This window comes from Anguilla anguilla, chromosome 5 (assembly GCF_013347855.1).
Source record: "Anguilla anguilla isolate fAngAng1 chromosome 5, fAngAng1.pri, whole genome shotgun sequence".
NCBI lineage: Eukaryota > Metazoa > Chordata > Actinopteri > Anguilliformes > Anguillidae > Anguilla > Anguilla anguilla.
In genome coordinates, this window is record NC_049205.1 from 42,254,708 (window position 1) to 42,281,074 (window position 26,367).

General features: G+C 39.6%; 1 long non-coding RNA gene across 1 annotated transcript in view; it reads right to left on the bottom strand.

Annotated features, from left to right (window-relative positions):
• Positions 1-1,526: 1,526 nt before the first annotated feature.
• The window catches only part of LOC118228350, a 28,312-nt gene continuing 3,471 nt past the window's right edge, over positions 1,527-26,367 (bottom strand). The window contains exons 2-3 of the long non-coding RNA XR_004765463.1: positions 19,605-19,691; positions 1,527-1,727 (exon numbers count right to left, since the gene is read on the bottom strand). This is a non-coding gene — a long non-coding RNA (uncharacterized LOC118228350). The remainder of the gene's footprint in view (positions 1,728-19,604; positions 19,692-26,367) is intronic.

Genomic DNA, 26,367 nt, shown 5'->3' on the forward strand with positions numbered 1-26,367 from the left:
CAAAGTAACCCTAACTACTACTGGTGTAAACAACCAGGGTAGCTCTGTTTGAAAAGTAAAATGCAAAAAGATTATCATGAATGGATCAGCATGTACTCAAAGTAAGGATTTTTGTCATCACATCACTTATTTAATGATAATTTCTTAGAACTTATGCATTTGAAAATTACCAGATACAGGTTTGCAGGCTAGAGAAATTTTCTCCCTAGTTATGCCTGTCTTAGCGACTAGATATAACCCAGCTAATTCCAGCTTAATTTCTCTGAAGTATTGCACAGTAACACACTGTATGTTTCTTGTTCAGTTTGACTGAAAAGACAGAGCATAGCCACCCAGCGCATCAGCATCATAGTTCTGAAGTGTTCAAATCTCAACCGTTGAAAATGGGGATTCATTTTGGCCAGTACTCAATGCAAAGGCTATATTGCATGCAATGGAAGCGTAACACAGGTAATAAGACCAAAACTACCATGCAGTTTCCATCTTTGCCCCATGCGCACAGATGAAATGCAAGCCACTCTGAGAAAGTGTGATGTATAATATATAATGAACAGATGATTATATTCTCTTTGGGGAATCATTACCCAGCTTGATGCAAGCATTCATTCTTTGTTTGGTTGCAGCCAAGGTCTGGTGGGAGGAAACATCGTTATTCTGTCAGTCCTGAAGGCACTTTGCTGACAGGTAATAGCCAACAGCCTAAGGACAGAAAAAGGAAGAAAGAAATTACTGCTGTCTCCTCCTCCATGCCAATAACTGCCAGCTGCAGTAGTCAATTTATAATTCAATCCTGTCCACAGCACATGTTGACACCCTGGATGCTTGGCTCTTGAGGGTCGGATACATTAGGGTGAAAGGTCTGTTTTGTGTTTGGCCAATGTATTCAGCAAGTAGCCAATTACCACACAGCAGCAGTGATTGTGTGTCCTGTATTAGTTCCCCCTGGACTATCTATGTCTCATAGGTCTCAGCTAATGATGTTGCCAGTCTGGAGTCATTATTCCTGAGGCCAGGACAAGGTTCAACCTGCTCCTATATTCATGAATTCACTCTTATTCCATCTTTCACGCTTGCAAAAAAAACCACAGCAGAGATTTTGAAATGGCAAGAGCCTTTTTTTGGGTGATATGACCTCAACTGAATCAACATTCATTCTTTTGTTTGATTAGATGCAAGTTTTTCTGTACTTTCTTCACAAACTGTTTGGCAAGTTCAACAGTCACCAAAAATGAACTCGCTAAATGGTGTTTGAGAAGAAATTCCCATTTGTCAACATACTGCCCAAATGTTGAGGCCTATATTATTATTCTCTTTTTTATTATTATTGTTTTATTTTTTTTAAACCATTATCGGTACACGCTGGCTTATATGCCAATTTGCAGAAATCCACACTCTCAAGTGAAAATGGGGCAAGTTACAACATTAACCTATTTTTGAAAACAATGGATGTACCTACAGTGGGAAGATCCCTTCTTCAGACAGTTTCACTTTCAGCATTCTTCTGTTAAAGAGTACTCAGCTGAAGTCTGTCAGAGTGCCAACCGCATTAAGCAGGGCTGGTTGTGCTGACCTTCTGTTATTGTGCATTACGAGATTCCAGCATTATGCTGAAGTACATCCAGAGCTTGTACTCAGCACAACAATCTCTCTCTCTGTCTGTTGTGCCAGGTGTGATCGTTCACTCCTGACACCTGAATCCTCAAAGCCTTTAATTTTTCTCAAATAACCTAAAAGGAAAGATTCAACAAACATATTTTTATTCACTACTTGGATGTGGCATTCATCTTGAGCAAACATGACTTCAAAGCTGTAGTGTTAACTGATTCTATTTCTCGTTATTCTTTTTGAGTGTAGGTGTTTTTCCCAGCATGACATTGAAGCGAGTTGTTTTTTTAGATCTGAAGTTCATGCTCTTTCATGTTTGGGTAAATATCAATGCTCTGCATATAACTGTCAAGCTAAAGCACAAAGCACAAACAGCCCACAAAATGAGCTTGATATACTTTGGCATGAGCTAGATTGCATCACGTTGCTCTTGTATTATTGTTGCTTTAAAATGCATTTAATTGGTTCTGGTTTAAATTCTGGGTGGAACATATTTGTTGAAAAGTACCCTCAAGCAAGGTAATTTAACTACTGAGACAGCTTTATTAAATATACAATTGTTAATACCTAGCTGTATATTGAAATGCTGCGACCTTAGATAACTTTTCCTTATTTGTGCTCAACATGGTCTGTGGTTTAGGATGATTACTTGTTTGTATTCCTATTTATTGTGACAGAAAAAAAGCTTTAATTGTTCCTTGGAACCAAGATTTACTTCCAAGTTTAGGGAAACTGATAACAAATAAGCGTCAGACTATTTTTGTTAATCTGAACCTAACAGAATGTAGAATTTACAGAACAGAACATTTGTAAGGTTATTGAAACAAGGTATGATGGTTCTGAAATTTAAAATGCTTGTCATTTGTCCCCAATAATAATGTGTCAGAAAAGTTTCCTGGCAAAAGGAAGTGAAGAGAAAGGCTTATAGGAATGCAGCCAGTAAGAAACAGAGAATGACACAGTGAATCAGAAAAGAAAGAGAGACAATGACAATGCTTCATCTGACAGATATGTCATTAGATACAACACCAGAGCAAGGTTAAAACACAGAGGGAAGATGTAATTGCCATCTGCCACTGAGACAAGCCTTTTTAGAGAGCGCACCTATCTTAGCCTAGATACGTTGTCTGGTGACAGCATGTTTTGCTGTGTGGACTTTGAATACTTCAATCAGTTCAGCTCTGATGATTCAACACCGTCACAGTCACACCACTTCACATGTCAGCCACCTAACCTGTTATTGTCCAAGTCCTAAATAACATGCAATTAGTAAGAATGCTTATGTGAACTTGCCACATGTCAGCAAGGATACCAACAAGATGTAAGCAAAACTTAACTCAGTAATCTTCCCAGTGAATTTGTATGTATGTTACACAGTTAAATATTACTATCATTATTGCGATTATTATTGTATTATTACATAACTCCAAGAAAAGGCCCGCTTGAAAAAGGGCATGTACATGAAGCCACAAAGACTCAGCACTCCCTGACCTGACATGGCAGGAGTCATGAGTGGTACAGCCCATTGAGGTCATTGTTCCGGTTACAGGCCAACCTCTATATTCACTGGTTTGAGCCTCAGCTGTTACCTTGGTGTGCAACGCTTACACTTCCCACAAACAATGTTCCAAATGTGTAACTGTTGGTAGACTCCAATTTCTGAATGTATAGCCCTGCTGTATTTAGAAAAAGACAAAAAGCGACCAATACTAAAATTCCAAGTTGCACATGAGGCAAATAATACTTTTTTAAATACAATTTTGAATCATTTGGGTGATTGATGGATTTGTGCATATTTGGTTATGAAGAATCAAAGTATGCAATTATGGCAATTTGTCAATCAAAATTAAGGAAAAATGTTGATTGATTCCAGGAGTGAATCTCACAGTGACATGGTAATTGCATGACTTGGCACAAGCGTGGCCTGCGACTCATTTTGCGTATGTCCTCACATATGATTTATATAGCTCACATTTGGCATATTATCGATGCAGCTGAACTTCATCAGAGCCATTCAGTTTAACTTCCTTAATCAAAGTTAAATCAGTAGTATCCACAAGGAAATGTAACAGCCTACCAAAAGACTTTTTAACAGACTGTTTCGTTTAATATTCTTTCTGAAACTCTTTGATAACCTCCATTATTGGTGAGAAGATATGCTCCCAATTTAAACTAAAATGCAATACGGCTTCATTATATACACAAAGAAATGACCTTCTGTGTATGTGCTTCTATGAGAATATTTTTTGGCGGATTGCAGCCAATATTTATAATAATGAACTTGGATTTGTATGCCTGTTAGTGCTCACAAGCTCTAAGTGCTTTAAAGTAAAGCGGGAAGTTCACCATAACCACAAATCTGTAGCACCAACTGGGTTGATGCATGTCAGCCATTTCTTGCCAGAATGCTCACCATGCAATGGTTGATGTTGCAGGGAAGGGAATTATTCATCAAATAAATAGGAATGACTAGGTGTCAGGAATGAGACGGCTGAGTCAAGAAATTGCCAGAACAACATGGATGCTCTTTTAGATAATTGACATAGAATGAAGACCAGAGTGGTGGCTTTTTCCATTTGAGGAAGGCAACTACTAAGGGTGTGATATAGATTCTGTGACAGATTTCTTTAATGTCTGTGGTTTGAGGACTTTTAAAAATAAAATTCCATCAACAGAAAAACAAAATGACTTGTCTTTGAGACAAATTGATACTTGATAAGTAGAGCCACCAGCTTGTCTCTCCTTTGTTTTCTCACAGTGGATTTCCGTCCTCTGCCTGCTAGGTTGCAAAAGCCATTTGTCAAGTCACATCTCAAACGATTATCCCATTTGCACCACCTCAATAATCTAAGTTGATAAAGTAATTGCCATTAATTAAGCACAGATGATTGACAGCAATGTTTGCAAGTAACACTCGCATGCTAAAATCAGTTAAATTACAACCACGGACATGCTGCAGTACATTAGCATGTTGTACAGGAGCATGATAGTTTTTGTTAGACGCAGTGGGAAATGCCCACATTAAGAAAGAGAGCAGTTATATCACATTTAACTTTTACAAAAAGTCTAATAGAAAAAATTAATCCATGAATCAACTAGTGAACTAATCATGGTCCTCAATCAAGGACTTTAAGTAGAATCAGGTGTCTTAGTGCTGGGCTAAAACAAAAGCCTGCAGCCACACCGGCTTTATATGGATGCTGGTTTTTGTAAACCAAGTGACCTGAGGTAACTGTGTAATCATCTGCTGAAACTGCTGAAAGCTGAAATTGATGTGCTACTCATGTTCTGAGTGACAATGAAGGCCAGCAGACCCTGCAGCTCTCCATGATCAGGAATGAGGACCACTGGCTCAAATACATGATTTTCATAGCTTTCAAACTTCCATCCATATTCACTTTCCTTACTGACTCTCCCATTATAAGATCAACTAATTGTTTTTATAAATGCCTCAATTATAAACTCAGTTGTACAATGAATCACTTGACTGAGCCAATGGAGTGCCTACGGGGACCCCTGGAGGATAACAATTTAAATGCAAGTATAAATCCCTCCAGGCCACACGGTGGAGACAAACTGGTGGCCCTATTTATAAAGATTGGACAAGATTGTAATTTACAGTGTTTTAACAATTATTGGTTTGATTGTCTTGATCAGTGAGGACAATGCTTGCGGTTTTAAAGATTAAAAAAAATAAATTATTGGGCTGAAACACAGTACATTTTAGAATGTTTCCAACTTTGTAAATATTTTGATTTGGTTTGTTATTTCATTGGAACAAAATTGAGCCTACGAGCATTAGCATGTGATTTATGGTGGAGTTGTTCATTTCAGTAAGTGAGCAGAACAATCTCGTTTTCCATTGCAAACAAAAGCCTGACCAAACTCCCATTATCCTCAATTTTCCCAAACCCTATTTACAATTCTGTAAATGATCTATGCCCAGCTAACCAAGTGGTACTTACCTCGTTTCCATGTTGCACTGGCAAGAGAAGCTTTCATGTGCACATTCACATGAATATAATTCACACAAATTGTCCATATTTCTTCTGTGATTTTATAGGTAATAGAATATATTTATTTCAATATGTGTTTAGTTTAATTTAGTCTAATGTATCTATTTATTAAATATAAATAAATATTAATAATTCTACATCAATTTGTGACCCACAGTCCTTTCATATTATGTGGAATATAAGGTATTTAAAACTATAACCTTGAGTAGTCAGCCAAATGCTATGCTCTCTCTTTCTCTCTCTCTCTCTCTGGAAGAATGTGTTGCTCTGTGGTAAATTCCATGGGTTGTTTTTGCAGTCTAAATATTTTCCATTGCTGAGCACGCAGCTCAGTTGGAGATGTACGTGAGTTACAGCTGTACACATCTTGGGGTTGTGTAACACACATCTAAGTATGCTTTCTCAAACCCCTAGTTGATTGGGATTGCATGGACAAATCTTCACCCTGACTCAATAATAACACGTGACAACAATGCATAACATCCCCCAGGAGTTTCCTTTGCCATGGCATAAGTAAATGTCAAAAAGAAATTCAGAGCAGAAATTCAAATGCAGATCAGACACAGATAACAATACTTGTTTGCAGATGCTTTTTGGAACACTTGAAAGTGTTTTCAGCATTTGCAAAGGATGCAAATCCCTTCATTTGCATTAATGATAAATAGGTTTCAAAATATAGTGAGTAATGAACTGGTGGTAGCATAGTGCTATGGATAAGTGCATCTGCATGACAAGTAAACAATGTAATGTAAAAATAAAAGTGTAAATGAGGCAACATTTGGTAAAGAAGGAAAAAAATAGGCAAGAGTATAGTGGTTAATTTATCATTTTCATTTGCCTTTAAATGCAGATCATTAGTCTCACAGGAGATACAGCTTAAGAAGGGTACTGGAAGTATATATATATATATATAGAAATATATACGTACATACATAAAATGCTTGAAAAGAACTCAGGATCCCCAGAGAAAGCATTTGATCACATATACCAAAAATTTATGAGCAGGGATATACCAGGATGACTGGAAATGAATTTTCTGATTTCCCGGAAGACACATATGAGATGGTGAAAGAGTGTTTTTGGATCTTCACAGTGCAAAAAGCAAAGGCCCACAGTGCACAAAGCAATGTGGACAGCTTGTGAGTGTTGAATTAACATTGAACATTTTATTGTGTAGTTTGAAAAATTCTCCATTTTTGATCAAGGAATAAAGTTTTGTAAAACGTATGGATAATAAGTTAGATTTATTTCCTTCTGTCATGATCAAATGCACTAGAAAGAGAAGTAAGTACTTCCCATTCAAACTATACAGTACACTGATTGCAATCATTAAACTGGACTCAGGCAAGAGATCTATTTCGGCTTTCATAAGCTTTGAGCTAACAAACACTATTAAATTTTGACACACATCTATACATACATACATGATCATTTGATTTATTTTCATTTCAAACTCACAATTAAAGCATGAGTCATGCAAACCTTTTCATCACATGCAATTAAGCAGCACTCTTAGTCTGCTCCTGTATTTCATCAATGGAAAACCCGGTATGTGGTTCATTCATCTGTCACCGCTTCTTAAAGTGGTGTGACAAATATTGCTCGGAATGACAATCAGTTTGAAAAAGTGTCTGACGGCAGCAGCTTGCTTTCAAATTAAACATTACAATTAGCAGCTTCAGTGAATGCTTCTCCAACAAGAGCCTCCTGAACTGCACCATATGCTCTCATGAATATTCATGAATTAAACAGGTGGGCCTCTCAGCTCATTCCTCCACTACAAAGCCTCACATAGCACTTTGTATTCCCTTTCAGGTTTTTTTCCCTATTGACAAAGACAGGCAACACAAAATTATCCGGAACAAAATGACAATGCAGTACACCAAAGTTAAATTAACTTCAGATCAGCATAATAAACTTGCTGAGCTTTGTAGAGGATAATCATGCTGTGAATCTTATTTAAGTTTAGTTCCCTTGTTCACATCTCTCACCCTTTTATAGCAAGGAATTAAATCAGCTATTAAACTAGTAAAGGAGTACCACCTCCGTAAATGTCAATCTGTGTAATATGCAACTGAATTGCTAGATCAAAAATACTAAAGCTGCTCTAGAATATGACAAATTAGCAAACTGTAATTGAATTACTCTGTACCTTTGTAGAGTTAGCAGTGGCCTCTTTGGCAGTTACTAAGGTGAAGCAGTGTTACACAAGTGTTTTTTCCACTCCGCCATAATAACATCAGTGCCAGCAAGAAATGGGGGGGGGGGGGTGCGCTGTCACTCAACACCACATCTCTGCTGTCATCCTACTTCCTCAGCAGGAGAGAGACTGGAGTGGGTGCCGTTTCACTGACATGATAATCTACTCCAAACGGAACGCTGGGAAGCAAAAGAGCTCCTGGTGACGTGTGAGCCCGGTCTCTCAGTCCAGACGTGGAGCTACTTCAGCAGTTGGTGATGACTGTGTGACCACAAGCAGCAATCACTCCACATGGCTGATCGTACCATCTCGTACCTCCTCACTCTCAGGCGCTGAGGGTATTTCCATGTTGTGGGGGGGGGGGGGGGGGGGGACTGGCAGAGTGGTAAGACGGACCATGCAACCAGTACAGAGTAAGCAGAATGAATAAAATCCTGTTAAAAATCATGTTAGCAGTGCTTATCAGCTTATCAGTGTTTTCTCGGGACTGTCAATGACTCATCCTGCTAAAACATTGGTTCACAGTGTAATGGCATACTGACCGTGCCAATACTGGCTTTGATCTGCAGCCCAACAGGGCAGTGCATAATTGCAATTATCATTTTTCAGGGAGAGTCAGATTCCAGCTGGCAGGGTTGTGCCTGCCTCCTCATGCAGCTTCAATGACTCTGGTCAGCTGGTCAACAGCTGAGGTACGTGAAGTACAAACCTCTATCACAATGACTATATAGTTTAGTTGGTGGGGCTGCAGAGTGAAAGAAGAGTGAGAGTTGGCAGTACAGTTTGGGGCAAAGAACAGTGCATTATTGTCTAAGAAGTACAAGTCTCTGCTGGCCAAAGTCAGGCACAAAGCAGCAGGGTGGAGCAGCTAGGTGACCACCTTACACAAGTCTAACTCCCTTGTGAGGGGTTCCCTTTCTTGAAACTGGTTGCCATAGACCACTAAATATGCAACCCCATGCTGATTCTCGATAGGTATCATGCTTTTGCATTTAACACTTAATTTTAGAGAAGAAATTCTGATGGATTGAAACAAACACATGATTTCACTAGCCAAATAGATTTGATTTCCTCACAGTTCAGAGCCTCACCCTTGTACAAAAAAAGAGCAGAAATAGCCTTCCATGGGCAGGGTTTGTCTGAATAGATGAGTGGCAGGCCCTGAGGCCTCGTTCTGAAACATGATGCCTGAGATCACAATTAATCATCAGAAGTCTTTCATCGGGTCACATTCACCTGTGTTGACACATGGGCAGTTGCCTGACAATTATATGCAAAGAAACCATGGAGAACCATTCTAAGAGATATGATAGATGTGTTTGCTGCATAGCACTATTTTAGTGGTAAATGGAACAGGAACACAATCATGATGATTACCTCAACAATCTTAGAGTGTTTGAGTTGCCCTATTCTTGTTCAGAAAGGGGCGGGGTACAGATGCTCAAGTACCTGTATAAAGGATTCATTATTTACAACAATACAAACTGTTGTTACCGACTGGTTTTGCTAACTTTTCAACATTAACCAGTCTCTGCAGGAACAGGTATGTAAAATTAAAATTAAAGTTATATGTGTATTATTCAGTGACGGACCTCAAGTTTGGATTGAACCTGCCGCTGAAGTAGTATGTTTTAGCTATCACTATAAACCGACAAAAAGCAGGTGCTACCACCAACTGTACTGCAGGACCTCTCCATTTACAGAAAAGGAAGGACAGCACTGGCTTCCTGTACATAATCTTCTCCACATTTGTTTGATTTATGCTTCATAAAAAACAATAAATCGCTTCTTCCCCAACCAAAAATGTTTATGTTTGAGACTGGGGAAGAGGGGGAGCGTAAGAATAGATTTTTATTTTTTTTAAAGATCTGTTACCAATTAGCATGCGTGTGATCACAGCTGGGAGGCGTGACAAATTCAGCATCAGCGTCTCTCAGCTAATGTGCTGCAAATAAGCACGAGCCAGTTCCGTGCCCCATCTGCTATTTGACAAAGAGACCCACCCTCATAAAGACTAGTACTTTGTGTTCAAATGATTTCTGCACCAGTGGTACAGCACATGTTAAAACAGGTATGATGACAAAGAAAAATATAGAAAGGAGCGCAAGATATGATGGCAGGCTGGTCCACCTGTCAGCTGTGAAGAGATATGCACTTCAGCTGCTCATAATTTTCCAAATTACAAATGTTTTATTTTCTAATAAATTGAAAAATTCTCAAGCTGACATACAACTGAACTCGCACTTCCGTGTTTATATCCGTGTGGTTACAGCATGTGTATTTTCATGTTAATGAAACACACCTGAGTGAATTTGACGAGAAATACACCGCAGACCGTAAGTATTTGAACAGTGACACAAAGCTGACAGTCTGCACTTTAACCTCATATTCATTGCTTCATTTCAAACTCAATGTACTGGAGTACAAAGCCAAATCAAACAAAAATTGTGTCACTGTCCAAATAATACTTATGGACTACACTGTATATATCAAGTAGATTTTTTATATGGACCACACCTTTATATATCAGCCGTGGTTCGTGATTAGCACATTCAACACAAGATTTTCTTTGGGATCACTTTAAAATCACTTATGGACCGCATCCAGAAAACCTAAAGCAAATGGCATGCATACATCAAGTTTCAATTATATACGGGAATGGTATGGTAAAGTACTTATTTGGCAGAGAAACAAGGGTCTCTCTTTCATCCTACATGCTTCTCACACAACACATGATGAAAATATTGTGAAATTGCTTCTGACATAGTACTCTTTAAACAGATACTTATGAAGGTATACCATGATAATTATTGCATCTTAGCCCTTCTGCTTGCTAACTGGATAAAAGACACATGAGACTATGCTTGAGGATTGTAGTTTTCTTTTACTGAAATAAACCTAGTAATGAACACAGGAAATATATTGTACATGCCGTATGTCAAGCACACCCTAAAAAGACAAAGTTCTTAAAGGGGCCTGGAACATTACAATAATAATTTTATAAACAAAATTAAGTGGTGTCAGGACATCCTTCCCTGACTCCCCTTTTGAAGTTTTAAACAAGAAAAGTATTAACTGTGGGGTTTTGTGGAGCACAGTCCCTTGCCTGCTTCTTTATTTTCAGAGGTTGCACTAGATTAGCTAGAAATATGGATAGCCCAGTGGCATCTGCAGTCCATCACATAATAAGATTCAGTGTATGACTGTTTTTCACTTTAATGAGAGGATCATTTTGGGCCCAAACTAAGAAGTAATCTCTTGCCACTGTATGTTTTCAGAAACACCTTCTCAATGTTCCTCATGATGTCCTGTCAGGGGGGTGAAAATGATGAGCCGTCTCATGACACCATGGAATTGCCAAATCTGCATAAAACTGTTCTTTCTCCCCATGCTTGGTGAAAATAAATCCTCTTAATGAGGTGTCCACAGGAAGCACAGCCTGTAAATGTACAGCCATTTGAAAAATGGATTGTCACTGGCAATACAGGAAAATGTCATTCAAAAGAGAACTGGGGGATAATTATTGTCACAATTCTGTCCTAAATGTTTGAGCTAAATCTTAAAAAACAAAATTAATCAGCCTGTTCCTGTCTGCATCTACGGGTGCTATGAAAAGTATAAAAGTCAATCAAATTGAGTAATGATTAGGGGACAAGGCAGTAAAATGAGAGGCTGTAGTGTACCCTAGTTTTCTTGAATGTATCTGATTTGTAGATTTGCAGTTTTATGTCTGCTTTGAGATCAGTATCGGTTCTTTTAGTTGCTTCATACAAGTCACCTGTTATTACTGAGGCAGATAATTGCAGTGGCATACAACAGATTTCCCACAATATGCAGACAATAATAATGACAATCCTATTTTGAGTTCCATGTTACACCCGTTTCTAGCCATATTCAGAATGTACTGCATGATGCCGTTTTCTGATGGGAGACTGTCTAGTTATATTGTCAATGATAATAGCACAGCAATTATAAGACTAACTTCTATGCCAGTGTGAGGCCCACAGCATAGCTTAGAGCAATTGCTTCGGAGGAAACCCATTAACACCCATGTGACACATTCAGCCTACAAGAGCGTTACTGCCCCATTAGAACTTGAGACGGAATCATCATCATCTTTAAATGGGCAATTTCAATGTCACTAAGGCAACACTGCTTTGTCTGTGGACACCAACCCAACTTGTTCAACAGTATTAAGTCAAACAGACTCAGACAAGCCTAATCTGGCTGTTCAGCAGAATTCTTGCAGTGGCTGACAACAAATAAAGTTTGACAAATATGAGAGACACATTTCAGGTCAGACAGGGTGGAGTGGCAGGTTTTCTGTGCTAGGGCATACACATTGACTTGCATTTGGAAAAATGGGGAGTGTTTCTGTGGAGGGAAGAAGCCGCATGGTTCACTGGTCCACAGATAGCTGGGGTTGTTTGAACATGGCTAATGTTCCTTGAAGACTATAAAGAAGGAGTAAAGAGGGGATAAGAGAGAAGGACCACCCAGATCACAAGGGCTATGCAGACGATCGGTGTTAGGCACTTGGTGCTCAAGTTAGCAAGAAAGATCAACGCTCTGTCACGAAGGATGATTTCACAAACAAGGAAGTGTGTAGGAGGGGGATTTGTAGTGGTTATGGTACAAATAGGAATGGCAATCCCCAAACCACTTTTCTCTCTAAGAGGTATTTTGAAACTGATCCTCCACCCAGCACCACTTTTATTTTATTCACAACGCCTGCTTCACAACGGACATTACAGTCAATGTAAAAATTTCCAGTAAAAATGTTTCAGTTACATTATTTAAGCTGCCAGCTTTTTTGAGAACAAATATATATATAGTTAACGATATTCACAGTCTGTTTATCTATTTGACTTGTTTTTTTTTCAATAAATAATACTGGTTTCAAATTTACTACATATGGAATAGGGAAATAGACTATCACCTAGCAGAGGGGTGAATGAAGCAAATAAATCTCTGCTGAAGCACAAAGAAATGTACTTACTACTCCATTAACAGAGGAATGAGCACTGAAAGGCTGTTCCCTGTATATAGGCATATCTTTTCAATCAGAGGCTGGCCTCCCATGTGTCCTCTGGGGCTTATAAACATAAAACAGACCTGTTTTAAGCCTGACCTGGGGACGACTGAAGAGCAAGGGTGTTTACAAATGTTTTGCAGGGATATGTTTTGTGTTTGTCTTCGGGCAGCCATAAACTGTCTGAAAACCAAAACGGATATTTTGGCTTTACTTAATGGATGCTAGTGCTCCCTCTGCCCCTCTCTCGACCCCACTTCTTATGGGGTAGGGGACGACGACCCTGTTGACCCTGGGTTGTTTCAAGATGAAACCAAGTGCTAACAAACAGCCATTCATGTGACTCAGTCCCATTTAAAAAATAACTGTTAGGTCTGCTATACCTGCATTATACCTACATTATGCTCCACTGTCATATTCTGCTTCAACATCCAAGTGCTGTGCCTTGAAATATTAATTTCAATGTCACTCTCCTAATTATTATTATTATAACAACAAAAATAACAATGCTTAAACATGTCCAAATAAGAGTCTCTGCCTTTTTGACAAAGAACTGTGCAGAAGGAAGAAAGGACAAATCAACAAGGCAAATGAAAAGAGGCGTGTTACAGCATAGGTGTGTTATATTTGACTCACTTAATCTTTTGATACATGCTTTGTATTCTTATTAGCACACTCACTTGCCGGAGAAAAAAATATCCTTGATTTCATGGCTTTCATTCCGGACTCCAAATCCAAGATAAATGTTTGGAAAGCGTTGCCCTGGTTCCTAAACATGTACAAGAGTGCTCAGGCATAGCAGTGGCTCTAATCTACCTCTACCTCCTATTTTTAGTGATGTTGATTGAAGAGATTAATTAAAGCAAGTCTCAGGGAAGCTTTTTCCACAAGTTATAATGGAGAGCAGGTGTAAGTACTATACCTTCCAGCGACAACACAATTACATTTCAGAAAATAAAAAATGAATTTTTCTGTTGCCATAGCATGCTGTTTCTGGGAAGAATCTAAATAATTTTTAATTATTCTGTGAAAAAGTTGCATTTCTTGCTAAATTAGTTTTATATCTTACATACTGTATTTATGAAAGTATTGTTTCAGCCTTCCATAGCGCAACTGTTAATAAATACATGCTCTATCATGACATTAAACAAGATGTTATATGAGGAGGTATATATAGCTTTCTCCCCTTTCTCCCACAGACTACAGATACAGGCCTAAGATCTCCTACTCTCCTCCTCTCTGTCAAGAGTACAGCAGTACAATTCCACTGTAATCCCCTCCTAGTGGAATTCTTCACAGTAGCAAACCTATTGAAAGTTTTATTTTCCACAAAAATGTTGAAGCACCTTAGGCACAGAAATACAGAATAAGGGTGTGGGCATATTATTACATATTTTTATACTGGGTTGGTTTGTACTGAGAAGTCACAAAATATATGATATCTGCTCCGTGTTCCAATGGGGAAGTTACCTCATCATTGATAATGGGGAATGTAACAGATGTGTGGTGACACTGCACCTGGGTTTTCACTAAGGCTGAACACGTAGGAGTGTACTGGATCTCTTTTCACATGAAAAACACAGAGGAAGAGAATTACCCCCCAGCCCTGAAACTCTATCTGAATGCAAGAGAGGACAGGAATGTCTTTGTCTTCCATACTGGGGGAGGAATTCCTCCATTTTTAAATAGACGCCACATAAGAACGTCTCCAAGATTGTGCTGCACCGCGAGTGCGGCACAGCATCCAAAGGCAGAGCTCCAGGCCTAGCGTTTCAGGAGCTGCTTTTTAATCGTGCCGTTATTGTCACCCTCAAGGGGGAAGAGTGAAAAGGTTCCTGCTGTCGTTGCAAGGCCCGCTTTGATCTAGACATTGGCCATTGGCAGGCTTGGCACTGTATCTGATGACAGATTCAAATTGTCTCTCTGCCAGGTGCACCGCTCCACTATTCTCTGATTCTGTATGAAGCTCAAGCACCACAGAAGTAGGGGGCTGAAAGAAAGGGGAGGATTCTCTCTTCTTCATAACAAATAAATAGAGCTCTTTTCAACTTGGACAAGCAGGAGGAAGAAATTACTTCAGCCATGATGTAAAGATTCACATTCTGGCAGCACCATTACATTAATACATTTTTGTGGTTTGGATATGTACAATTCAGATTTTTGCAAAGGCAATCTTTAATGTGTAAATTATTTATAAAGCATTTAATGGAAAATTCAACTTTGTGAAATTTTGCACACATGCACAATGAATTGTTAATGCTTTAACTAAAGACCGCTTTATTTCAATATAAACCCCTGACTCTAAAGGCTGAGAACCTGAACTGACTGGTGGTAGAAGATCATGGAGGTTCTCTTCCGGCATTGCAGCTAATTTAAACAGCAGACATTTGTTGACTGAAAAGGAGAAAATTCAGCTGTTGGATTTACTTTTACTTTTAGTCAATGTATATGTGATCCTGCAAATTAAACCAGGAAGCAAAAGCACTATCATCTTCATGTGTGGCCATGAATCATAACAAATAGTAACTAGGCTACATAAACAATAAGTAAAATACTCCATCTACAAATCCCACAAATCCCATGATGAAGACAATGGCTCTAGTATTTCCATCAAACACTGGTTTGGCAATACTGCACTATAAATCCTCCCTCAAACTGCAGTCTTTAATTAAAGACAATGACTTTACTTATTTCCAAATGTAATTATAAACTTGCATTAAGTGTGATTTCACAATAAGGTCTAAATTGCCTTTTAATTACTCCTCCTGAATAATTTTTATTTTTATGCCTTTTCAGTTTTTTTCTCCCCAATTCTGAATGGCCAATCATGCTCAGAGAATAAAGCCCATAGCAAATTTCATTGTCAATTCAAGAGAGCACAGCAAAGCATGTGTGCTCCTCCAAAGTATGTAATGTCAGCCGCTGGTTCTTGTCACACTGCAATTTGCAAGTCGGTCTCAAACAGATATAAGTCAAAGGAAAACATTGCATGTGCACCGCAACAGATGAAATGACAGGCACAAGATCGGCCAGCAGGTGTTGCTGGTGACCGACGAGACACCCTCATTACTGTCCGACTCAAATCCCTGTTTGACAGAAGAACCAACTGTGTCATCTCACAGACCTGCTGGTCACAGCGAGCATTGGCATGGTCCATATTTGATACCAACCCATAGAGCCCATCTGTGCTCTGGAACAATGCTTTAACAAAATGAGCCATCCAGCAATTACCATTTTTAATCCAATGAACAAGTGTTTGTATAAGGAAATGAAAAAGCTAGTTCATTTTGCATGGAATCCTGCAACGGTTCAATGTTTAACTTTGTGCAGAGTGTCAGGCATACCGTCAGGCTATGGGTGCCATTAAAGGTGTTTGGATGCTATTCCTTGGAGTTTCCTTTAGCATATGAACATAATTGAGGGCTTCAACATCCACATCTATGGGTGTTCCCTTTCAAGATAAAAGAGATTCAATCTGCATTTAAAAAGCATTCAGCAGTGCTTAAAAATGTCAATTATCCCCTTATGCAAAACAGTTAGTAACATAAATTCTTCCCCAGGACATTGCAAAGGCTTCATTTAATGATAGTACATCAGCCAGGTGCACCTCTTTCGTTCCATTAGCCCTGCTTCCACATGTTTAAAGGAGTCACATGGGACTAACCTCCAGTTTTGGGTATACCGTACATTGGATTTGGTCATCAAACTGCAGCTGTTACTTGGCTCCATTTTCTTCACTGATCACCACCATTTAACAGCAAATTATATTATCCAATGCAGATTTTTCACATGCCATTTTTTCTTTTTATGACTTAAGTAAATTGTGCTCATCTGTTTTCAGAGAAAAGGGGAAAACATAGGACAGGTTTTGTACTACTAAGGCCAAGTTGGAATTAAGGGGTGCAGTAATGAAGATGCTAGTTAAACAAACACTGTATGCTGCCTCATGTTCTCCTACGCTTAAAATATCTATACTCCATTATGCATACACTTGCTCTTGTTCAGGTGGAGAGATAAATCACTTCAAAGGTAGCAATTTATCATAAGATATAATCAGGTCACAGATCATTATGGGATTATATCACAGGATATTCTTGTTTTGTATGAAAATATGAGAACTGCAGAGACTTCTTCAGTCACTGCTAGTAAATGTACATTTTCCAGTTCTGCCAGTTCACCTTGGTAAACTGGCAGACACAGAGAGTACGTTCCTCTGCGCATGATGCCACAGCTTTCCCAAAACCACAAAAGAAGCTGAGATTCACCCTAGTAGCTAAACTTAACCAACAGCTTTTTTGATATCCTTTTCTCCTTACTGAAGTTACTTACTCTCCGTGTAGCATGCCTCCTGGATGCGCTCTACTTGTCGACACAATGTGGTTTTCACTTACATCGTTCCACCTATTTGCCTCCCTCTGTCACCCTCATCTCTGGGCCAATTAGAGGACCCCCTGCTGAGGTAATGGCTTTCATCATGCAGAGAAGTTGCCACTCGCCCACTTACTCATTTCAGTGAGTTCACGTTTCAGATTACTGCTGTCATCTGCAACTTTGCCAAGTTGCGTTGCTACTTTTGCTTCGTTTCACACTTTTGCACTGCGTAGTTCTTTTTTTTTTTTACTTTATAGCATTGAGGACATTTTACTTTAGGAGGGGAGGGCTGCTGAGACTGGTGCAGTTCAGTTATGACATGGTCATGACAGACAGGTACTGCTTCAGTGCACTGATGTTTAGCAGAACTAAGCCCTCTAACACCCTGCTGATGTTAAAATTTTGCAGCAGGTATAAGTGTTTCTCTTCTCAAAAATAGCTGAATGCACACTTCCCAGTCTGTTCAATGCTCAGTTCCCATTGCAGAGGAAACATTCGTCTTGGTCCTGCTACAAAAAAAATAAAAATAAAAATGCTTGAAGGTGCATCAAGCATTCTGTAAGAGAGCTGAGTATCTCCCGGCCTGTCTGTCCAAACACTTCACCGTGTCATGTTGGATTTCCCCAAACACAGATGGTTAAAGTAAATCCAGACAGGAATTTGTATAAGGCCGCGAGTATGATTGCATTAAGTCACCATCCTGCAATGTCTCACTTCATGCACGATTGGAGATTCTGTTGATTTTGGACCTGGATTTCAGAGTGATTTTCTTAAACCTGCTGCTCATATTATCCAAGGGTGCAAGCAGGCAAGACATCTGCATTTAGTAAACCTTCCAGCTAATGGCAGCTATCAACGTGTCACTCCTGCCATCAATATCAGCTTTCTTTCCAAACAGAAGTACTTACCAGTCACTTTCCAGTCCTTACCTAAATATTTATAAGCAGTCCAACAATGTGACTCTAATATATGATGTTTGGAAAATAAAAAAAAGGATTTCTCTATACGTCTGAAACATACTGTATATATTTAAGCAGTACAAATTCAAACATAAGATGGCTGACAGGCATACTGCACATGGCAGCCTTGTTTCCACAGTTACACTGATTTCCCTTTGGTAAGGCACTTAGAGAGAAACATAAATAACAATTCCAATCTGTGCTGCTCTGTCTCTGAAACCTCCCCCTGGCACACAGTATTGTGTACAGCCTGAGGAGAGAGGAGCGACGGATTGGGGAAGCAAAGACACATTCTATTGGGACATCTACAAAAGAAAAGTGAGGAGGCACACACAGCTTAGAGAGTCAGTCCTCTTTTCCTCGCACATGTCATTGTTATTCTTTCCTTACTGTTATGAGGTTTGTGGAGATGTTCTTTTCCACGTATGACATTTTCTGAATAATTTGATGGTACAAAAGGTAGAAAAAATGTCTGATAGGTGGAGTCCTATTATTAGCTATAAAAGGAGTGTATGTGCATTCCATAACACTGTCATGAAATGTATGCACATCCAAGTTAACCGGGTGACTGCTTTTGAAGATGCTGGGAGTAGCATTATCGCTCATACTAGTCCCACCTGAGATACCCAAACAGTCTTCCCACTCCCAAATATCTGATGAATTCTGTAAGGGCACTAACAGACAATAAATAACATGGCTTCGGGATAGGCTTTGTCCTTACTGTGACCTTGGTGGGCATAATTTGTGTATTACACAATCCCGTACATTCATTGGATTTTGAAGGACAGACACCTAGATGAGCAAGCACAGCTGCTGCCCCAAATTATTCCTGAGCTCACTGTTGTAAATAAGGGGGTTGCAGTCTCTCTTTGTGTGTAATGGTGAGGAGTCAGACACAGACTTCAGGCCATGGTTCTGGCAATTTGTGAAACACAGCAATAAAAGCCAATTAGCCAGCTACGCTGAAGACACAGGCTACTAACTTAGGCAACTAATCCTATTGTTCTGGGTCTGTACTGTGTATTCAGATAGACTTTTGTGTTACTGAGTAGCTCTGTAAATGCAGAATGGCAGTGGTAGCCTCGTACCTTTTTAAAGGAGACAGCAACAAGAGTTTCTCAAAGAAACACAGAAGGACAAAACATGCTTGAGGTTGCCAAATATTACATACAAACACGCTTACAGCACATCATTTAACTACAATAGGATGATTACAAGAATTCACTCAAGAGAACTCACTTTTCTCAACTAAGGGATGGAAACTGAGGGTAGGGCTTCTTTTCAAGACTTTTACCAAGACAGGGAAATTTCAAGACAAAAAATACTAACCCCTTTGAGATGTTTCTGGAGAGAACTGTTATCAAATACTAGGACGTATTATAAGGAAGAGGATCAAACTCAATGGTTGTATCTGCACGTACCTTGGTAAGACAGCTCCCCCATCTGGGCGCTGATGATACTGCAATCTGGAATGGCATATTTCTCCTTCAAACATCTGCATTCAAGTCCTGCATGAGGTACATGGACATGCAAGAAACTATCTGGTTAAATCACAAGTTAATACACAAGTGCTCTTGCAGGACTCTTAAATACCCTGTTACTTTTGAAAGTAAGTGCTGAAAGTGTTCCCAATAACCTAATTGTATTGGTAAGAGTTTATGATAACTCTGTGGTAAAAGCAAAGTTAGAGAAATAAATAAAGCATATACTGAGAAAATTTATTTTACCCTCTATAATCACAATCACAGGTATATTTCCCATAAATTTACAAAATAAACATTTTAAATAAGCTAGTGGCTGAGCTGTACTATATAATTGACTCTCTGCACATCTCCAAAAGGACATTCAGAGTGGCGCACGAAGAGTTAATGGGACAGCAATGCAGCAAATATACAGTAGTACAAGCTAAGCACACCTGCCTCTTTATACCAGTAGCTGCTCCTGACACTAAAAGACACTGGTTTTCAATACCCCTTCAGCCTTTGAAGTTGGCGTTATCTTTTGTGAAGCTCATAATTCAATTTGTTCTCTAGTCTTTCCGCAAGCCATACAGATGGGGCATTTATGGGCTGCATTAAACCTATCAGCCAATAAGTATGGAGTGTGCATTTTCTTGGCTGAGAGCCAACAGGGGTTTGCCTTTGTGAAGTTGTGAATCAGATCCAGCTCAGAGGGACAATAGCCTTTTTGTGTCGCCTTCATCCAGGAATTCATGATGAACAAGCTTTATCCAAATATTTCATTACACTTTCATTTTTATCATTTCCAATGATGCGTTTCTTTAATGTATCCACACACTCTCTCTCTCACACACACACACACAAACACACACACTCATGTATCAGTCCCCTATGGGCTGTAAATGACAATATGTGAGATTATATCGGCAATGTGTCTTCCCACAATGAGAACTTCAAAGAGTTGAGGCCTCCTTTATGTGCCGCTATGCCGTGTGCTTTGCCATGAAGCTCGCCTTACACACCAAGACCCTCTTGTGTGAAAGTAGAAAGAGAATAAACGTGTGGACAGAAGGCTATTGGGAGAGCACATCTGTGTCATCTACATTTATGCCATACACATACAGTGACAACATAGCAAAAAACGTGCTTGCAGGAAAGGCAATCCACAAGAATGTGCTTTCAGATCATATTACAGTATTTTTCCTCTGACCTTGGGAACAGTGCATCATTAATCATCTGTGTTTTGATTTTTTTGAAATATCCACCAATCCTCATCCCTTACAGTGGTTAATCACTTCTTTATATTAATGAGTAGGTAGTAATTTAATGTCCAAATGGAAAACAGTGTTCTTAGTCTCATGGGACTTCAGCATGACTTTGATTACTAGACTGTGGACTGAGCATTCTTAGGCCTTACATGTTCCCAGCAGTCTCTCATTCACATTGGCCATCATGGATCACTTCAGCACATGTGCTGCACATCCTTCCATCACTCTTTCATGGTCCTGGCCAAGCATGAGAGCATCCCTCAGAACCTCTGAGTCACACTTCACAGCTCACTCTTTCATGCATATCCCTATCCTGCAGCTGGCACATATGTTATTCTGCAATTGCAGCATTAGAGAGAAACACTTTTAAAGTAGTGCATCACACTGTTTTTTATATTAGAAAGTAACTAAATATTATGAACTTCTGCCTACAACGGCAAGCCATACAAGCAAATAATTAAAATATAGAGGGGTGACCTTAAGAGGCTGAATAAGATTATATAAATTCCATCTCCACCATAAAAGTGGCTCTGGAGCCCATTGATGCTCTAGTTCAGAGCAGGGTGAAGAAGGCCAGGGACATCATGCAGAATAGTCTGCACCCTCTCAGCCCTGTGCCGTGTCTTATAGTGGTCGTTTCTAAGTGTTCCAACCTAACAGAGGCTATTTCGTACCTGTTGCAATTCACTTTTTGTAACACATGGGCAATGCCAACCAATTGATAGATTAATTTGTTAATGATGTGGTCATTAAAACATGCGCTGGTCTGGTATATTTATCATTTATTCTATTTAGTATTGTCTGTGATTTCTGTTGTTCTTGTGTTGCTGTAATACAACCCAGGATCAATACAGTTCTTTCTTTCTCACTTTTTTTGTCTGTCTGTATGTCAATCAGGGCGGCACGGTGGTCAGTCAAATAGGCCTTTCTGTGTGGAGTTTGCATTTTCACCCCGTGTCTGTGTGGGTACTCTGGTTTCCTCCCACAGTCTAAAGACATGCAGGTAGGCTAATTAGAGACTCTAAATTGCCCATTGGTATGAGCGTATGAGTAAATGGTGGGTGTGCCCTGTGATAGATTGGTGGCCTGTCCAGGGTGTATTGCTGCCTCTCACCTATTGCATGCTGGGATAGACTCCAGCACCCCCGCGACCTTGCCTAGGATAAGCGCGTATAGACAATAGACGGATTTATGTCAGTCATGGAGGAACAACTGGAGGACATTTTTAAACCTGATTAACCTGAACACATCCCCTCTATTAGCTTAGTTTCAAAGTTCACTTATAACATAATTGTTCAGTCAAATGTTGAAGGGTGATTCTTGGAAGAAAGAAAGAACACCGCAGTAAAGTCCCTCCAGGTTTTCAAATAAGGGCCAAATTTGTTAGCTGAGGTTGAAGTTTTGGGAGCTGCACCGTGAAACACACAGATCCTAATCGGATATAACATGATGTACCTCACTTTCACGTCCAAAAGCAACTTTCACACTGGATTGAAGATCTGGGATTGACTTCAGGTGGAAGGTCCAGATAAATAGAGACTCACTAGCTTGTGTATCACAGCAGGGCCTGTTGTTCCGTTGCTCCTGCTGATAATAGCACATCTTGACAATTGCTGACCAAGGCCTGGCTCCATCTGCCAGCTTTGTGCCAACGAGCGGTGTGCTCCATTGACCACTACAGCCTCCTTGAGATGTTCTTATCCCAGTAGGTCTGTCATCAAAGCCAACTAGTCAGACGGACTGCCATTCTGCCATTCATCCAGTAACTCAAAAAACTTGAATGACTTTCAAGATCATTATGCTTTGCTCTGAGAGACAGTTTCAGCCAGCAACAGTTCGCAGCTAGCAACCACATCGAGACGGATATCATGACTCGTCACAGCTTCTTCTACCTTTAAATTCCAGTTGCCAAACTCTTGTTTTGCTTCATGGACAGATGATACCACAGTCTAATGCCCATCAAATGTTTTCCCCACTGCTTTTTCCCTCAGTCAGTAGCCTGCTGCCAGTTCAGTTTTCTGTACAAAAAGTGTGTTCAGATTTTGTGTCATCCTATTTATTATTCGCTTTAGGCATAGTTCATTTTTTGTCATATTGTACATTAAGAGATACTGCTGCTCAAACCTCCAACTAATATACATAGATTAAAAGTGCATGCACTTATTGTGTTTTACAAAATGGGGAGACTCTCAGAGAAACATATCTACTTCACTCGCTGTTCACTTAAAAAAGCAGCATGTTTTCCAAGCAGCGACAACTTGAATGTCCAGGTCAGTGTTTTCCAGGTCACTGACAACTTGAATGTCCATCTGATCAAAACAGTGTTTCAATTCAGTATCCAACATATCTAACACTTACATTTTCTGAAAACTCCCTCCGGGCTTAAAAAAAAAAGGTGGTGTCACTCATCTAGATGTCCAAGATGTCTTTTGTTTCTTGGCAGTAGGCCTACAGGGGATCTGTCAGTGTAGTGGCAGCCATGGGCACAGTGTTTTAGAACGTTTTTCAAGCCTACTCTATATGCTGACACTGCAGAAACCCTCTTGTCATTTTTGCTGCACTTGCTGCTCCTTCAAGCATTATATATAGCCTACCACTTGCAATGTTTTTGACAATTACCCAGTGGCAGAGAAAACAGCATAAGACAAACGCAAAGGCTATTATATGTACTGAATTTCTCCGTGAGTTGCAACCATGCCATCAGCTTGTCTGCTGTCACTAGCAGGCCCCTGCAACTTGTCCAGAATTCTGTTGCCTGTCTGGTCTCCAACCTGCCAAAATTCCTGTGCCAACCGCCACACCCTCACCACTTTAGAACACCATTTACTTCTGGTGGCTGCCTGCATTCAATTCAAATCTCCAAGCAGACTATCCATTAGACTATCCCATAATTCACATTCATTGTTTAATATATGGCTAAAAGGTCCCATATCTTAGAAATCTGAGTTTACCTAGTTTTGACATTTATTGTGCAGCATGCCATGATACTTACTGTAGGCTATGTGCTGGTAAAACATGTAGCATCTGTACTTCTGTTGGAAGTCAATTTCTGTGCGAGCCCAGTTGTTTAGCAATGTTTGGCTGTGTTGACTATGTGTGCTCCCATGGCCTCAATTGTGTGGTCTTCCAATTTTGTACTTCTTCATCTGTAAATTTATCTCCACACTTTCATTATGGGCTGAATTGTTTACTGTGGAAAACATACTGGCAATGTGTGCAATAGTCTCCCTTGAGCTTTACAGAATGTTAGAAATTTAATTTAAATTTCTCAACCAGCCTGCCAATACAGATTATGCTCACTGGGTCGGACCCTTACCTTGTTTTGGTCCAGTGGTTGATGCAACATAATGTTGTCACCCACTACAGCTGCTCAGAATATTATGATGTGGGGTAGTCCCTGAGATTTCTTCAAAACAGAAAGCGCATTCTCCTGAATTTTACTCTCAAATGATTTAGGACTATCACTCAAAGTAAACTGCTTTGGTTTAAATAAAGGATAGATTTTGCAGCCGTTAAAAACTATGAAAAATGTATTTTTTGAAAATGGGAAGTCCATCGTATTATAAGCCGTCATAATATATGCGTCTGCATCTGAAGAAACGTGATAATTTAGCTGACAAACACAGCATTTTCATAGCATTGTTTATTAATAGGCTAAAACATCTGGCCTCTTTGTGTAGACTCATAGCTCGACATAGCTCAGGAGGTAAGACCGATTGTCTGGTAGTCGGAGGGTTGCCGGTTCAAACCCCGCCCTGGGCGTGTCAAAGTGTCCTTGAGCAAGACACCTAACCCCTAACTGCTCTGGCGAATGAGAGGCATCAATTGTAAAGCGCTTTGGATAAAAGCGCTATATAAATGCAGTCCATTTACTCATGATTAAGCAGGTTGAGTTGGGCCCTGCTTTTTTGGAGCATTTGGTTTTCATGCGAAGTCAAAGAAAATGTCATTTTGAACTTTTTCTTTTTGCATTAGCCCAGGGTGTAAAATTAACACCTGCCACCCGCCAAATGCGGGTGATTTTGCGGAGTGGCTGGTAAATTTGTGAGGCTCACACGCCACAGTGGCGGATGCTAAAACTTTGTCTGTACTGTGTTATCACATTATTTACATGGCAGTAACCTGGCAACCCATCTCTCGTCACGGCCACGAGACTCGACAAACTCTGCTCCTCATTGGCCAGTTCCGCCCGCCCTTTCGCCTGACCAGGAAGTAGCTATCCGCCATGAGCCTCCACCCCTCCTCTTTGGCATGTTTTCCGTGGGGATATCTAGACACCGACAGTGACTGTAAAGTGGAGGCATGTGGCTGTATATAGCAGGTGTGAAGAGGCCAGCAGACACTGATAATGAAAAAAGTACAGGTGGTGTGTCGCTGCCAGATAAGGAGATGACATTGGGTCCTAAAAAAAGACAATATTTCAATGAGAAGTGGCGACATGATGAGTGAGGCAGGTTGCGCGACTGGCTGGTGTTCGCGCCATCTAGCAAAACAATGTATTGCTCCCACTGTCGTATTTAACCTTTAATATTGATTTTTTTTAAATGGTTGCCAAAAAAAGGTGAGTGCTGGTAGAAGTGGAGAATCTATCAGACACAGTGGCTAGTGCATAAAAAAGTTAATTTTACACCCTGATTAGCCCTTAAATCTCAGCCTACCATCTCTTTAGGTTCCATGATCTGTGAATTTAGGCTATGTAAAGCACACTGGGTTGCCTCTGTGTATGAAGTATGCTATAGAAATAAATATTGATTGATTGATTGATATATGTTAATATTCATCTCATTCTTTTTCTGTGTTTCATAGGTTTCAACCAGCCTTCACACAGTGAAATGTGCATCAAGGCCAAAAGATGTCTGATCCAGTAGTCAAGCCTATTTGCAGAAATTCCACAACACATATCCATTATGAACAGCTCTGTGGCACCATATTTTGGACGAAGATTAACTGAACATGGCTAGTGGAACCATTACACAATACTAGTGTTGAGAAGTTGGATGTATTTCTCAGTTGAAATGGTTGACATAACAGCTTTTTAGAGGTTTTTGGAATATGCCCAGTGACAATCACTGTGGTCTCTGACCGGTGGAACACTAAGGAACAATGTTTCAAAAATTCATTGAAAGCACAGCAAATTCATATTTTCGTGATTCAAGCATATTTTCAATATGCAATGGCCATAAACATAATTTATTTTAATATAAAGGTTATTATTTTTATTAATATGTACTATCACATTAATGAACAATCAAACTAGCCTAACTCTCAGATATTAGCTAATCCCTGTATCTGTGTGCCTCAACTATAATTAGGCTAATACATTGGAGCAAAGTGTCACTTGTTCAATACTTACACTGCATCACAAGGGTTCACAATTTTCTTTTTTGAATGAGCAGTTGGCATTTATTTAATTGAAAAAAGAAAACACTTTGTAATTCTATAGAGGGAATAGCATG